Raw genomic sequence first — 14216 nt, forward strand, 5'->3', positions numbered from 1 at the left:
TAATAATAGAATTTAAGTTTAAATAATAATATCAAGAGAGAAATAAACAAACGTTTCACCATCAAACCAAGAAACTAAGAAACACGAAACCATAATCCATTTAAACAAACGTATTCAAATGCTAAATCGAATTCAATTTTTTTTCTAGAATGGGAAAAAACCAAAACCACCACTGAACCCTAGAATCAGTTGACCCAAACTCATCTTAACCCATCGCCCACCCTCAACTGACCCTCCCGTTTTGCCAGCCTTACTTTAGACCCATTTGATGTAATGTAGCTTGTCATTCCATTATAATCCCCCAAAACTAAATAGAAACCTAAGGACTCACAACTTGCTTTCGATACCTTATCTTAAAAAAAATATGCATTGTACCTGGTGAAATCTTTGTTGCTTCCGCTTAACTACTTGCACCAGTTACCGTGGCCTGCAAAATTGGCTTTTACTAATACAAACAAGTATTAAGATAATAAAAAATGATATGTTAAAAACTTGTTGAAGAAATTATAGGATATCGAGACATTAGGTAAATTGACACCCACAATGAACAAAAAATATATTCAATTATGTGAAATTGAATATGCGATGTGAACTTGCAAGTTACATTGTTAGCAAAAAAAATCCTATATGCCTTCACATATAAACCAACTCAAGTTTCAGATTCTGTTATCCTGCAAAAAATAAAAAATAAAAACTACCCAAATGGTATGAAGTGTTGAAACCACATGATGTTCGAAAAAAATACAATTTAAATATATTAAAAGAAATCAAATTCAATTAATCCAGTAATGTTAGATTCCAAGTTGCAATTTCACTATATAGATTAAAAATATTCATTTTATATGGAAAAATATCTAACTTGTAACAATTTCATAGGGAAGACGCCAATCACAATTAGTCGATTAAACCCTAGACCCTAAATCATTTAAAACCGACAGTCCGTTTTAGAGCACTAAATCAAACTTGTAGAAATATCCAACTTCTTCATATTATAACTCTAAATTATTTAAAACCCACTGTGGATTAAACACAAATCGATGAAGATATTGATTATCCAACAATAGAATAAATGTATATCGTTTAGATATGATAATACCTGAAATATGGGTGAGATTTCACATCCAATCAAAACAGAAAAAGAATGAATAGATATAACGTTAATTGTAGAAACTCTGTGATGATTGAATGTGTAACATCCTAAAATTTATAATGTTGAATAAAGAAAGTTATGTTAGTGATTTCGCGTTTTTAATTATTAATATCGAGTAGGAGCGGGTCATGGACTTGGATTAATTGAGATAGGATAAATGAGAATGGGATTTCAGGGATATAAATACCCCCAAAATCCCAAAATATCTCATTTCTCACCAAACTCCACACACACTCCACACACTCCTCAAAACACACACATTCTAACCGATCAAGATTCGAAGCCGAAACCCGAGATTTTGTTGATAGATCTGAGTTGGTAAGGTAAGAACAATCCAACAAAGCTATTACTACTGTAAATGGTTAGGATTGGATGGGTTAACCGGACCCGAAACCCAAACTGCCCAAATCGGACCCCTAAAACGTCGATTTTAGGCCGATTTGATGGTTGGGATTTGTAGGCGCCGATCATACGATTCCGTGGGTACCAAAATCGAGTTATTTGGCTAAGAAACGAAGGAGTTATGGGCAAACAGATCTGCAGCGCGATAACTTCGCCTGCAAGATTAAGTTCGCCTGATGAACTTCGCCTTCAAGCGTAACTTCGCCTTCAAGCGTAACTTCGCCTAAGGATAACTTCGCCTACGGCCAAGTTCGCCTAAGGTTTAACTTCGCCTGAAGCCAAGTTCGCCTGAGGTTTAACTTCGCCTGAAGCCAAGTTCGCCCGAGGTTTAACTTCGCCTGAAGCCAAGTTCGCCCGAGGTTTAACTTCGCCTGAAGTGAAGTTCGTTTAGAAAATAAATTAAAAACCTAATGGAAAATGTGTTAAGGCAGTTATCGAAAATAAAATTTTTCCAAGCTGACCTGGCAGCTTAACCCCAGCCAGGGGCTCTGCCCCTTGGACCCCGCTAGGGGCTGCCGCCCCTAGAACCCCGCTGCCAGGGGCGCTGCCCCCGGACCCCCGTTCGTTGTGGGTCATATATAGATAGAAATACAAAACGAGTAGTAGTAGTAGTAAATTGATATGTGTAAATATTATACAGTTAGCCGAGCCCAGTTAAAGAAAGGAATTACGATCAACGGCGAGCGTAACAGGATCCAGGTGAGTTTCTAGCCCCATTCCTTGTTATGTTTTCGGGGCTGTGTGCATACTTGATGTGTTGTTAATACATTTATCCTAAGTGATAAAGTGTATGCCATATGTGATATATGTGATATGTATGAATGATTGCTTGATGGTTCGTGAACGATCTTCGGATATTGCACGTACTGTCAGGTTGTAACGTTATAAAGCCATATGTGATATATGTGATATGTATGAATGATTGCTTGATGGTTCGTGAACGATCTTCGGATATTGCACGTACTGTCAGGTTGTAACGTTATAATTATGGTAAGTATGATATGTATGTTTATGTGTATGAACGTAATAAAGTTAATAAAAGAAGGAAATGACGGTTGTATGGTAACGAAGAGGGAACTGAACCCTACTAATATTCGAAAACAAGGGACCAGACCCTAATAATATCTGTGATGTTAGGGACCAGACCCTAATAATATCTGTGATGTTAGGGACCAGACCCTCATAATATCTGTGATGTTAGGGACCAGACCCTAATAATATCTGTGATGTTAGGGACCAGACCCTCATAATATCTGTGATGTTAGGGACCAGACCCTTATAATATCTGTGATGTTAGGGACCAGACCCTTATAATATCTGTGATGTTAGGGACCAGACCCTTATAATATCTGTGAGGTTATAGGGCGAAAGGCTCTTTAAAACGTATGATTATGAATGTAAAGAAAGTATGTAAGTAAGAAAGAAAGTATGTAAGTAAGAATGAAGGCATGAGTACTTATGTGTGTATGAAAGAAAGTTATGAGGTTAAGTACGTATGTATGTAATAAGGTATTGTATGGTATTGTATGATTAACTAGAACTCACTCAGCGTAGCTGACTTTTAGTATGCACGCAGGTGAGTAGGTTGAGACAGCTGGCTTGAGTGGAGGACACATGGCAGAAGACTAAAGCCTGGCATCTGAAGATCTGATATGTTTTATAAGTTATGTTTGATTTTGAAAGACAAGAGGAATGTTTTAAGACATGATTATGAATCGATATGTAATGTTTATTGAAAGTTTTATATTCCGCGTAAAGTTTTTAATTAACTCTGATATTTAGAACTGTGTTTATGAGTAAATCCAACACGAAAGTAGGGTTACCGGTAACGGGGCCTTACAGAATGGTGGAAGACGACGGAGTGTATTAGACAAAATAGAGAAGAAGTAGTTAAGGTTTTGTGTAAATTAATTTGAAATTGCTTTTCCAATTGAAACGGGTGAAGAGAGTGTATATCACTTTCAACATTGTAATTTTTTTTTGATTTATTATAATAGATAGAAATTCTATGGATTAATGATAATTTTGAAAAATAGTCAATTGAACCAATAGAAATGTGTTAATAGTCTAAGTAGATGGGTTCCTAATTAATTGAATTTGTTTTTGAATTATACAATTGGAAATAAATTTTAAAAAGTGGTTGTTATATATGGAAGTAATATGGTTGAACCAATAAGAAGATGTCATGTGTCAATAAACTCTATTGGTTTAATAACATATAGGTTAGTAATCTGTGTACTACACGGGCGGAAGTATAAAAATCGTTAATTAAACACAAACACACACATATTTATATTTGAAAAAAATGTAACGGATTGTTTTACATAAATTGGTTAGAATAAATTGTTTTAACATAGTAGAAAAGTTATGTCATGAATTGTGCGATGCAGCCTAACCATAAACATGATCAGTTCAAGTGTTCGTAAAATTATTAACGTATCAAACATAGACCAAGCTAAACAAAAGTAAACATTGAACCAATGTCTCCGATGAAATAAAAGAATTGGCAAGCCATCATTTTTATGTTTTTGTTATGATCACTCAATAAACTAAAAGAGTAAGAATTCAAATTTGTTTATATGTACGATTTACCAATCATTACTAAAATTCACCATTAAATATTAGAATACAATATTGAATTGAATATAAAAACGATGTCTATACGTAACAACACATACCGTAACCTGCAAGAATAAACAAAGCAAACAAACATTATTTACATGACAAAATTTTCAAAGTAATTATTTAAAGAGGAAAATTAAAAATGAATAAATGTTACTCACTAACTACTTATCTTAAAATAAATATGAACTAAGAATAACAACTTGAATATACCTATTTTAAGGAAACGTTAAAACCTAATTAAATATAATTAATACAAAATAAATATTTGATTTTAATAAATAAGGAAATCGTATTAATTGTTTAGAAAATTGTTTGAATAAAAAATGGTAACAAGTTTGTGTTAAGAATTATAAAAAGGTAAAGAGTCTAATTTTCAAAAAAAATAACTTTTTCTAAAATCATTTTAAGAAATGTCAAACATGCATCTTGAAAGTGAGCATTTTGAATATAACAATGTAGAGTATGTTTTGCAATTGTTTTAGTAAACAATAGAGAATGCAAAACTTGAATATTAACCATTAATTTTAGGTTTTGTATGGTGATGGTTTCTTTTTGACATTTAAGAATATGAATAAATGATAATTCAAAACAAAAAAATATGAAAATGAAGTTGACTAATATGTATGAAAAAACATATTAACAGCTTCAAAATGATTCGAAAAGAATTAAATTTAAACGGATTTACATATTCATGTATATAGAAAGTCTAATTTTTTTTTATAAAATAAAATATTATATAATTAAAGTTTCATTTAAGATATAATTATTGGTTAAAATTAAATGCAAAAACTTAAATTCAAAGAGCTTCACATAAATAGAAAGTATAACTATTGTTAAATCGATAATTATTGGTCAACATAATACAATTTGTTATTGAAATTAAATTTTAGATATATGAGAATATTGTAAACCCATTACCTTTATATATGGGCTAGAACTTCCCACTGCAGCCACAATTACAAGTCCTAAACTATATACGGTTGCAAGAATTTCTAAAATAAATAACAATGATTAAATAAACTAATAAAATGATTTTGTTCATAATAATAAAACTTACACTGATAAAACTTTATCAACGTTTCATATTATTTTAGTTCTCAACAAACTATTTAGCTTACTCTGTGTGTATACATTTTCATATTTATAAAATAACTAAATTCCATTTTATTGCACATTGAATTTTTACTTTTAAAATTTAATAATAAATAAATTGAATTGTTTTATGAATGTTTGATTTCTCAAGGTCAAACTATGTAAATACATTAAAATAGAGCATTTTGCCTAAACATGTTCATTTTGGTCAATACTATCAAAGTATTTTGGTAGAGATTTTGATACTTTTAGCATGGTTGAGTAAACTTGCACTCAATCATTAATTTTACAAACAATAAGCGTGTACTCAGTCATTAATTTCACAAACAATACCAAATAGGAATAAAATTGTACCTTGCGGGAACGATAGGCTTGCAAAAAAACAAATATAATCAACACAAAGAACAGTTTTAACACCCTTGTAAATAAATTCTAAAACCATAAAAATCAAATATTTAGACAGAGAACATCAATAAACAAATAAAAATCGAACCTTACCATGATGATCTAACAGTGAATACAAAAATCGGAATCAAAATCCCGCATGAAACACAATCAACTGATTAAAGCCGTAAATAAATAAAAAGTTAGATTAACAAACAAAAGAGACAATATTCACAAACCTAATACCTTAGGGAGAACAACGACTATGACATCAATCGGATTTTGAGCGGCCATACTGAAATTAGGGTTAACTTTACTTGAGAGAGATGATTGGTGAGTTATATATATGTCCTTGAAGAATTGAAACTAAATGATCCCAATTGATGTGACCATTAAATCATTTGACTACCAAGTAAAATAAGTTGAAAAAATAAATAGTGGTCAAACTTCTTTAAATGATATTCTCATAACTATTTCCTTAAATCAAGATATTCTTAATTATCATAATTTATATATTTAAAACTTTCTGTTTTGGTAATTTAATATTTATTTATTATGGTAATCATAAATTGGTTGTGATTAATTAAAATTTGTTTTTGAATTATTTTATTGGGAAGAAAATCAAAGAAGAAGTAGTTATATATGGAAGTAATAGGGTTGGATCAATAAGAAGATAACATGTGTTCATAAACTCTACTGTTTTAATAGTATAGGTAGATATAATTCATATAAGGTGTGAAAATAAAAGTTAATAATTTTGTTATATATATATAACTCAACTGTTAATTAGTAAATCGTAATTATAAGTCAATGTTTACAATAATAAGTCAATGGGTCAATGGATCAACAATGGATTTGTAACTCAATTGTTATTGTTAAACAATAATAAGTCAATGGATTTGTATTATAATTGTTAAAACTTAATTAATGACCGTAATTAAGTCAGTGGGTCAATGGGTCAAATGAATTAATTATAGTAAAACTTAATGATTGTTAATTAATTCAAATTTACATTCAAATTTACACTATAATTTGTACAATAATTAATTCAAATTTACAAATTGATTACATTCAAAGAATATATAATAATTAATTCAATTAATTCAAATTTACAAATTCCGTAATTAAACCATTTTCTTAATCAAATGGGTCATCTTTTCCTAAATTTAACATGAATGGTACAAACCTTTACAACTTTATGAATTTGATAAATTTAATTAAATATAATATTTTAACAAAATTTTAATATTTTAAATCGGTAATCTCTCTATATTATATATATTATCTGTAATCTCTATATTAAATCCGTAATCTCTTGATGAAATATCAAATAATTATCTGAATTATATATTATATATTATCTAAAAAATTAAAAAAGGTGATGGATGAAATTAACCAAAAATAATAAAATATTCAAAATGAAATTTTGAATAATTGGTTTTCGAAACTATAGCTACGATTTTAAAATATTACATTAATTAGAATATTAAAAATGAAAAATTAGACATTAAATGAAAGAGGAAAGATAATACTTTAATAGCATTGATGAATCTTATTTTAATATATTATTGATTTATTTTATTAAGTTGAAAATTAGATAAAGCATTGATATACATGGAAAGTATCAGAGTCAATCAATAGGAAGGCAGTATGGACTTAAAGCCTATTGCTTTAATAGTATAGTTAGATAGATATAGATAGATAAACTTGTCAAATACATTAATAAACTTAAGAGGGTGGAAAGGTAACTATTATATAAATTTACAAAAGCTTAACATAGTTGAGGGGTGAAATATTTAATTATAATTAAAAAAAATGAATGTGTCGTGGGGCATTGATTTAAAGACCATTATACCTTTTTAACCACCTTAAAACATGCAACAAATGTGGTACAATGAGCAATCAAAGTTAGACCTTTTAAAAATTCAGAGGTTTTTGGGATTCTCGTTATATATAGTATAGATAAAAAAACAATAAATATTTATCGCTTACTAACGAAAGTTATATATAGGTTTCTAGGAGAAAGTTAACATAAAAATTAAATTAATGTGCTAATTGTAAGAATCAAATAGTGTAATTATATATAAAAGTAGTGTAATTACACTAGACTTTAATTATTATGTTGTATATATAATTACAATACTTGATTCTCACATGTGTCTAAGCATAAATATTTATTATTTACTAACGGAATTTAGATGGGAAGTATAATGAGGGGTACTATATATATCTATGTATATTATTATTGGTTTAGGTTTGATTTCTTTTGAGAACTACTTTGAGTTTTAAAAATTCGAAAGAACTCAACGTAACAATTTTTTTTTAATTTGTTTTTACACGTATGTAATACGTAAGGTTAAGTAACGTAAAAATTTTTTACACACCGAATCGATTTATTACACATGTGTAACTAACATTTAAACTTGTGTAATCATTAAAAATATTTATTCTCTCTCCTGATTAATTTTTTAATCAGATTAATTCTCAACCACATATTTCATACTCATTTAATTAAATGTGTGGTTAATATTGAATTCTTAAAGTTTTTATAACTAATAAAGGTTCTCAAAATATCTTTCCCCTATTATTATTAATTTTATATATAAAAAGACCTCTCCATCAAAAGAGGTTACAATCTATAAATCTGTTGGATTTTGGATATTATATGTGTACACGCCCTTGATAATCGATGAGGAATTTTGAAAGCTCTTCAACGAACATGTCATAGAGGTTGGATTTAGGTAAATACATTTTTTTATCTTTCGTGTATTAAGAGTTATGATTCTATTATTTGTAGTTGATGATTTAGTGTCTTGGTTTAACTATAATCAAACTTTCAGTTAACTGAACACTCATAACCGTTTGATTTTAAGTCGGTTTCGTTATTCGGTTTTGCATATTGGTTCGGTTCAATTATTTGGTTTGCTCGGTTTGGTTTCAGTGAAAACGGGGCGTCTTAGAAAGGTATTAGTTTAGTTCGGGTCAAAACAGGCCGTTTTACAAAGGTATCGGTTTGGTTTGGGTCAAAACAAGCCATTTTAGAAAGGTACCGGTTTAGTTCGTGTCAAAACATACAATTTTAAAAAGGTATCGGTTTGGTTCATGTCAAAACTGGCCCTGACTATTTACAACTGCACTAAAATGGGTGTGAGGTTGTGAGCTCAGGTAAGTTACGGAACTGTGTCCCATTTCATGCATCTGCAAATAAATAGTTGGTGTGTTATCATATTTCATTTCAATTGCACTAAAAAACGTTTTATCTATCGGTGATGCATATTTATTTTTTATTAATGGGTTAAAACGGGCTAGATCGAATTTATTAAAGAGGCTGAAATATGATTAAAAAATGAGCACAAATTTTCTTTCATTTGGTTGAATGAATGAACATATTGTTTCATCCGTTCATCTACGATTTTGAACGTTCATTTATGTTGGTTCATTTAGTTTTTTGTTAATTTAATTAAATGAATGAAAATTGTTATGTTTGTTCACTTTGCTTTCGTGAACATTAATGAACAAACACAAACGAACTTGAACACGTTCATTCTTGTGGGTAGGTTTATTAACTTATCAAGGATGTTGACTTATAATATGTTGACTGATGTTGACTTTAAATAAAAAAACAAAAATTAACTCCATATCCCTGGTTTTTTAGTTTTTTAAGAGTCGATCATGTTGGCTTTTAACAGATAAATTTGTGGTGACTTCTAATAGAGTTCAAAGTCTTTAAACCTTTATGTTGATACCATGATAATATCTCAAATGATGATGGGAGTTTTCTCCATATGATTTTGTCTCGAATAGTATCTGTTATTTTTCATGTTTCACTATTGTTGGCTGTGTAATTATTTTGGTTGTTTACATGTTCATTTGATACACTACGTTTAGATACATATCAAATTTCTCTTTACTTTACTTGAGTATGTAATATGGTTTTAAACTTTTAATAACTTTTTTTTTTGGGATTAATTGCTTTCGTATTTCTAGCCCAGCCCAAATGAGTTATTTAATCAGCCGATAGTTTATGTTATATTTACTATTGCAGCCCAATAATAAACAATGTTTTTGAGTCTAGGCCTCTTTAATCTTTATTGCAAGTTGCAACTAGAGGTGCACATTGTAACCAGTTAACTGGTTTCTAACCAAATCTCTAATCGCTTAGTAACTGGTAAATCTATAACCGATTAATACTCGAAAATAACTGTTGGTTTATAACAGGTTTTTCATTTTGACTCCAAAACCGGTTAATAACCTATTATAAAAACGGTTAACCGAAACTGGTTTTAGGTTTTTAAATATCTTTTTTAAAATCGGTTTTTCCTGGTTATTTACCGGTTCAGTTATACCCTTAACCAGTTTTACCGGTTACAGTTTTTGTGCTTGAAAACCGGGTAGTACCTGACCCGATTGACCGGCCTAACTGGTTAGTTGACTGTTGACCACTAACTAGTTATTATATTAAATTAACCGGTTTTCGAATAATCAATTAATCGGTTAGTACATGTCCAGTTGCAACTACTTATTGGTCCTGAGTGAGTGTCAAAACAATGTTCTTTTACTTTCCTAAGATGAATTTTATAACTAACTAATTAACATACAAATATGATACAATCTTTTTAATAAAATTTCATTGAAGAGGCATATTAACAATGGAATGTTTGAAATGGAAATTCTTAGGTCAAAAGGCTAATCAAAGTAAAAAAGAAAGTTAAAAAATCGACGTGTTAGATTGTGAGCTAACAAGTTTCCATATTTTAAAACGGTATGTTATGTATTGGTAGCCGTCAATTAAGATAAGTTGGTGCTTATCATTAATGATGTGGCCGGTCATCACCATAAATTATAGTTGTTCGTGAAGTAATTTGCTATTTGTTGGTAATTTATGCTTAAACTGATTCATCTAAGTTTAATACTAGAGCAACCACGTCATTCATATAGCTTTATAACTTTTGATTTTCATATAACTTCTCTCCCTCTCTCTCTCTTTATAAATACATATATAGATATATTAGTTTCACATGGGAGTCTTTGTTGCTGCTAAGCCTTGTTTTTTTAGTGTAAACACTATAATGTATGTACAAGATCGAGTGTTCTAAATTATTTTAATTAATCCAAATTTAATACTAGATCGAATTTCGTATAGCTTTTGATTTTCATATAACTTTTTTTTTCGTTTCACCATCATGCTATGAATACATATAGATATATCAGTTTCACCATGGGAGTCTTTATCACCACAAAGCCTTGTTATTTAGTGTAGACGCTATAATGTATGTACAAGATCGAGTGTGTTTTAAAATTTTTACTAGTTAATCAAAATGGGTTAAATTGGCTTATAATTTTTTTTAAGTTGGTTCATTTCTTGGGGGCTAAGTACTAGTACAATGTCCATGTTTCTCCAAAGGACCGACTAAATGACATTATTGTCAACTAATTAATATAAGTGAGTTAATTAAGAAGTAGGTGACAACTCTAAACATATTCACTTAAAAGGTAATTAGGTTATAAGGTCATAAATGTTTTACTTGACATGATATTCTCAAAATTCTCTGAAATTACAATTCACAAAACAAAATTAATTAAATAATAGATTAGAATAGATGCATACTCTTACTTTTTTTTTTCAAAAAAAAAAAAACAAATCAATCACAAAGACTTTAGCTTAGGGTGAAGAGTGTCGAGCTCAGGTAGTATTTCCTAGGAGTACACCGCCGCCAACCCTTTAAAATACCCTGAATGGTAGTTCTAAGGGGTAGCATCCCCGTGAAAGATTTTCGTTAAGCGGCTGTTGGAAATTTTGACTAGGCGTTTAACGACTAGTTTTAACTTTATTATTATTATTATTATTATTATTATTATTATTATTATTATTATTATTATTATTATCTTTATAAATAACCAAACACAGTTGAATATACACATTATTCTTCAACCATTTTATCAATTTATCTTAAAATCAATCTTTTTATGTGGAGCAACCAAATCCCAATCGATTGTGTCACAAAGATAGAGCTATGAAGAAGTAGCATTAGCTAAGCTTGGGTCTATGTTTCCAAAGACATGGACCCCATGGAGCAACAAACGTTAAGTTTTCGGCCACAAGTTTCGATCTATTATATTGTTTTTCAGATGAAGGATCACAAAACCTTTAGCAGGATTGATCGTCGCTGATAACTAGCTTACGTGTGGATACCAATAGTTGATCCCTTTTCACCTAGTCCATGTTTCTCAAAAGGCCTAATAAAATCATTTTTTTTTAAATCAATAGACTGATTATATATATAACCCGGATTGATAAAATATATCAATATCATGTATAAAAAGACATACAACTATTCATTAAACATAATACGAATAACTTTTAAAACAAAACAATATATGATCACATGTTGCCGACACATGTATTGGCAACATGGCTCCAGACCCACTGGACCATGAATGTTCTTCGGGAGCCGTGCATGTTGTATACGGCCCCCTTAGAATCATGGGACACATTCCCAACATAGCCTGAACCACCCCCCACCCCATACACCCCCTGGCAGACATCTGCAACCTCCCCGGGAAACATAGGGTCACCCACATACCACCCGTTCGTCAACGGGTTCGTTGCGATCTCTGCAAGCTCGTGACCGATGATATTGATCACTCCGTCCACTTCCGCCACCCCATTGGGGGGTTTCAGGGGATCCACTCCGTGCATGTATTTTGGAACCACATACGGCCACGCGCAAGTGCCTGGGCACATCTTGGCTGAGTTGCCCACCCAGATAAATGGTAGGGTGAACCCGGCTATAGAGGGAAACGTAAAAAGATGGAAACCGCATATTTGACAGAATTTTTCGATGTAAATGTCCTCGGATGTGAGTACAATATAAACTCCACCCCCGGGATCCGCACGGATGGGATTGTTTTCTGCGGTGATTGCTGTGGCGATAACGGACTGGATGGACAAGCGGGTGAGTGATTGACCGTGTGAGCCATTATCGTCTGTTTCACCTCCCAATGCAACGGACCGAGAGACATTGGCTCCGCTGAGGTCCTTGTACATGGTTATGGCTCTCCACCAGTCAGCGACTGATGGAGAGCGGATGTTTGGGGCGTTGAAGGACTCGATAAAGTCCCGAATGATTTGCTTATGGCTTTCTGGCCAGGTACCGTACCATATCAGGTACACGGAGATGTTGGAGCTTAATACGGGACCATTATGATACTTGAAGGTGCCAGTCGTATTCACAAGGCCTTTCAACTCATCTGTTCCGGCCGCAGCAGGGGCCGTGCATACGACGGAGAACAAAATAATTAGGGTAAGTGAGAGTAGAGAGAAAGGATTGTAGAGAGCCTGCACGGTGCACGTTTGATTGTAGTGAGAGTTTTTGAATTTGGTGTGAGTGAATTCATTGAATGGATTTAAACAAACCTTTGCTATTTATAAGAGAGACTTAATTGTTGTACACTTCCAAGTTAATTGTATGATAAGCACAACAAATTAACAAAATGGATGGAGTAAGAAAATTAACTGTAATATCTTTTCCTTTACCTTTTGCAACATGCGGAATTAACTTATTAACATTGAAGAATAATAATATTAAATTCAAATATTTTGAATTTAATATTGAGCTCAAATCAAGCCATACCTCCGATTCTATTATTGGAAGATGACCAATTGTATTTATTGTATTGAATTTCTTCCTTATTTTTAGCTTTTATATTTGCTATATAGTGTAACAACATTTATCAAAAACTAACTTTGAATTTCCAATTATCAATTCAATTTTTATTATGATATCAAAGCACATGATCTGAAGGCAGCCATTACTAATCCTCTGTATCCTCCGTCATTCCTTATTCTATTATGCTACGTGTCGCGATGTGGTCGCTCCCCCCTTTTTTTGGAGTCACCAGATTTACTTGATTTTTAAATGAAGGTTTCTCATGCATTTGACCCGAATTCATGGGTATGGGTCTTACCAAACCCAGATATTCCTTAAACGGGTTATAACATCTCATTAAATAAAAAATTATTCTCAACAAATTATTGATGTAAAAATCCTATAAAATAGGATATACTAAAAATTAATATCTTATTTATTTTATAAATATATATATATATTACTTAAATTAAAAACCAATTTTATAGTAAAAAAAATAAACGGGTCTTGGGTCTCATCAAACCATAAGTATATTAATAACTTTCATAAATATTATTTATAATTAAAAAAACCAATTTTATAGTAAAAATATAAACGGATCTTGGGTATCATCAAAACCATATAGCTTTTAAACCGGGTTATAACATCTCATTTATTTGTGAAACAATTTATTATCAAATTATGAATATATTATTAACTTTCATACAATAAAAAAAATATAAATTCAAAAAATAAATAAATATTAGAACAAATAATATAAAAGAAACCCCCTAATACGGGGGATAAAAACTAGTATATATATATATATATATATATATATATATATATATATATATAAACGAAACCTCCTTAAATTCTCTCAAGCCACCATATTGCTTTATTTATAAATGAAAACTTCTCATGCATTTGACTCG

General features: G+C 30.8%; 1 pseudogene; it reads right to left on the reverse strand.

The window, feature by feature from the left end:
• Positions 1-11791: 11791 nt before the first annotated feature.
• On the reverse strand, positions 11792-13202 carry LOC143615391 (protein EXORDIUM-like 3 pseudogene; annotated as a pseudogene).
• Between the last annotated feature and the right edge of the window lie 1014 nt (positions 13203-14216).

This window comes from Bidens hawaiensis, unplaced genomic scaffold (genome assembly GCF_021521415.1).
Source record: "Bidens hawaiensis isolate Kalapana, Puna unplaced genomic scaffold, B.hawaiensis_p1.1 tig00042828_1, whole genome shotgun sequence".
Classification (NCBI taxonomy): Eukaryota; Viridiplantae; Streptophyta; class Magnoliopsida; order Asterales; family Asteraceae; genus Bidens; species Bidens hawaiensis.